Source organism: Lactuca saligna, chromosome 2 (assembly GCF_052625555.1).
Source record: "Lactuca saligna cultivar CGN05327 chromosome 2, ASM5262555v1, whole genome shotgun sequence".
In the NCBI taxonomy this organism is placed as follows: Eukaryota; Viridiplantae; Streptophyta; class Magnoliopsida; order Asterales; family Asteraceae; genus Lactuca; species Lactuca saligna.
In genome coordinates, this window is record NC_136418.1 from 180,718,701 (window position 1) to 180,722,231 (window position 3,531).

General features: G+C 32.6%; 1 long non-coding RNA gene across 1 annotated transcript; it reads right to left on the bottom strand.

The window, feature by feature from the left end:
- Positions 1 to 464: 464 nt before the first annotated feature.
- Positions 465 to 2,720, bottom strand: LOC145029396 (uncharacterized). The gene is made up of 6 exons (XR_013676508.1): positions 2,337 to 2,720; positions 2,161 to 2,253; positions 1,862 to 2,035; positions 1,632 to 1,773; positions 904 to 1,128; positions 465 to 821 (listed from the first exon to the last, which is right to left on the bottom strand). It is a non-coding gene; the product is annotated as an uncharacterized LOC145029396 (long non-coding RNA).
- Between the last annotated feature and the right edge of the window lie 811 nt (positions 2,721 to 3,531).

Sequence of the window (3,531 nt, forward strand, 5' to 3'; positions counted from 1 at the left end):
TAGGTTGAAGTTAGACAATTTAACAATACAAATAGTTACCACTAAACTAAGTTGAAAATTATTTTTACTTTTTTACATGCAAATAATAGGTAGAGACATTTGAAATTATATTGTTTTAATAGATGTTTAATTATCATATAATATAAAATAGTTATTGTAAACATATGTACATCCCAAAATAGTTTGTTTAAAAGATTCTTTATTGAGAGAATGAAAATTCTAACATATATAATTATATAAGACCGGATCGCATCAATATAGGATACACTAACTATTATAAATGTTTATATCAATTTAATATACAACTAGAAAAGGTGCCCCACGATGCAGGGGTTGGATGGTATAGTAGATTGAAACAAAAGCTACAAAATCACAAAATAAAAATCAAAATAACCACCATTGCCTACTTACAATAGTAAAATAAACCACGAATCACATAAAATAGAACAACCAATATTCAACAAAATAACAATGTGCTTCCATTCATTTGTTTATTACAGATTTATAGTATCCCAAAAAACAAAATTAGGGCAAATTTGTAAAAAGTTGGAGCTTCGGAAAAAAAAAAAAAAAAAAAAAAGAGGGAAGTGGGAGTAAAACTAAAGACATAAGATGAAATCAAACAACATACACCAATAAACTTTTTTAAATTTGCATGAGTCAATAAATGATGGATTCTGCAACCCCTTCTGTGTAAGCAAACATAAATTAGAAAACCCAACAACTACCCCATTCTTAGTTGAATCCACGTACAGCCAGAAATAGCAAGAGGGACAAAAAATATCCTGATTCGGGAGAGGAGTTACTAAGCCTTTCAGCACCTTAAAGCACAAACGGAGAAATAAGAAGTTGGTTTTTTTTATTATGATAAATTGAAAAAATAAAATGTGTTGAATCACATACCCAAATGGTCTATGGACCATAGATAGAGATAATCAGAAAATGAGTCTCCAATGACACCTGCTTCCTCCCCTACAATATGATGATTTGGGAAATTCTTCTTTACAACATTAAGAATGGCTGCCTCGTTCACTTTATCTGTGATGTATGTAAGCAATAACTAAATCTCTATTATACACTGGTATGGCAATCCCTCCGCTTCCATATGACACATCATCGTCAGTTTATCTGGTTGTAATCAGAAAAGATAAAAATAAATAAAAACATAACATATATGGAATGTACTGGTATGGCAATCTCTCAGGACACCAAGTTATATCTAAGAAGCTTAAATCATGGAATTAGAATAGAATGAGCAATAAATTTTATGACATTGGTTATTTAGAAAACATTATCATAGTAAACAACTTCAAAATTTACTTATACACGTTTCAATCTTTGGCAAAGGAAGTGGTTGGAAATTTCAGAAAAGCAACCTGAAGTAAACATCAAAAAGCTTTAAACATCAAACCATCGTCAGGAAAATAACCTAATCCCCAATGATGATTTGGTATTTTAATAATTGAAATCGGTAAGCAAATGCAAAACTAATCCCAATTTAAACATACATTGGAGATTCAATAAACTATCATTTGGAAAACTACTACAAAAGTATATACAGACCTCACAAGTTTAATGGCTCTTTTTCGAATTAAAGCATCTGAATCCTGAATAAAAAAAGGAGTACTTACTGTTTATATACATGCAATTGTGCAGTATTTGTGTGGGTTAGGGGAAGCCCAACACCAGAGAAACAACCCATCGACGACAATAGCTAAACGAAGGAGGTGGAGGCACAACTTTCACAACACTCAGCACTTGCTGCTTTATGATCTGAAACCAACATCAACATAAGGGAGTAAAGTAATTCACATCAAAATAATGATAAGAAATCGAAATGAAATGAAAAAAAATCACAAACCTCTTGAACCCTATTCTCCATTGGATTTGATTTTTCTTCACCACCGACGGGACCATAGCTCCGTTTTTCTCCCACCGGCGACCCTCTTTCGATCTCGCTCCAGACCACAGCTGTCGGCACCAGCTGCTACCTCCATTTCCTATTCGGTAAGTCCCACCTCCGATGTTGGTTTTTCTGTTGACATTACATCTTATGAATATATGGTTTGTTTTTTCCGATATTGGGAGTAAGCAATCGAGCCTTATTTCCAGGGATGGGATAGTAAACACCCAAATGTTAAAAGCGTGAGAATGGCATACCTCGGAACATAAATCGCAAAAAAGAGGATGAATGAGTACGAATTTGGAATTTCAGAGCTGAAATTAGTGATGGGATTCAAGTCTTCATAAGTCCTGCAACCGAGACATAGACAATTTTTGTGAAAATTTGAACCCATCATGAAGAATAAGAAGAAGAAGGCAAAGCGGAGATGTACCAACTTTAGGTCTGAAGGGCCCCCAAACCTGGAACGAACATGGGTGGTGGAGTGTATGAAATCGGCGACCATCTGAACCGGATCTGGAGACGCCTTCTAATTGGAGGTAAGCCTTCAAACGATGTAGGCCTCCTCACTCCTCATGTAACCAACGATCAATTAAAGTATTGAATCAAAGAAATCCCCAATCGATTAGAGGTGGTGGGACGGATACCTGGATTTAATTGATTTGTGGAATTACTTACGACCACCAGATAAAGCAGCTCACGAAGCCGATCGTTTTGCGGGTACCAATCAATAAAATCAGTAGGGTTGAAGCAGGGAAGGCAAGATAATGGCGTTGGAGAAGAAAGATACAGAAGGATATACATCTACTGAGAGCGGTGGATGGTGTAACTAAGGTATAAGTGGTGGTACACACTAATCCAATTCTTATTGGTTAAAAGGGTGGTGAAATCACACATATAACACATGTAATCCACTGTGTAATCACTACAAAAAATCAAAAGGAAAAAAAAAAAAAAAAAAAAAAGAATTGGTCCAATCAATAGTAAATCCTGTTGAATTGGGAACCCTTCTTTTATATATTTTATATAATCTATTAATTCAAAATTAATAACAGTTATATATTTATTGTTAGTAATTTTAAGTGTATAAATATAAGCTACATAATATATAACCATTCGTGTGGTTAAATATAAATCATGATACACACTACAAAGATGGCTATTATAACCGTATTAGTTAAAATCTTAAAGAGATATCAATCTGATTATGTAACTTGCTGATCCGAATATTGGCATTGTTAGGATTGATAATCAATAATGTAAGTACTATAAAACCCTTGTTTATTATGTCAAACATGTGCTTAATTATTGGATAATGTTGGGTAAGAGATATTTGTTTATGGTATATCATTACTTTAGTTTGACACGTAATTAAGGATTCATATATGGTTTTATATACAATTAAAACATGCCAAATTGTATATAAAAATAAATTTTCAAATAATTTTTATTTAACAAATATTGTTTTGAAGATAATACTTGAGAACTATCGATTAATGAAATTAAGAATTGGCTCGCCCGTTTAGAGTACAAGGAAGTTTTATATTAATTTATAAATTAAAAAAAAAAAAAAAAAAAAAAAAAAAAAAAACTGGCTTAGAGGTGTTATAATAAATATCATGTAAATA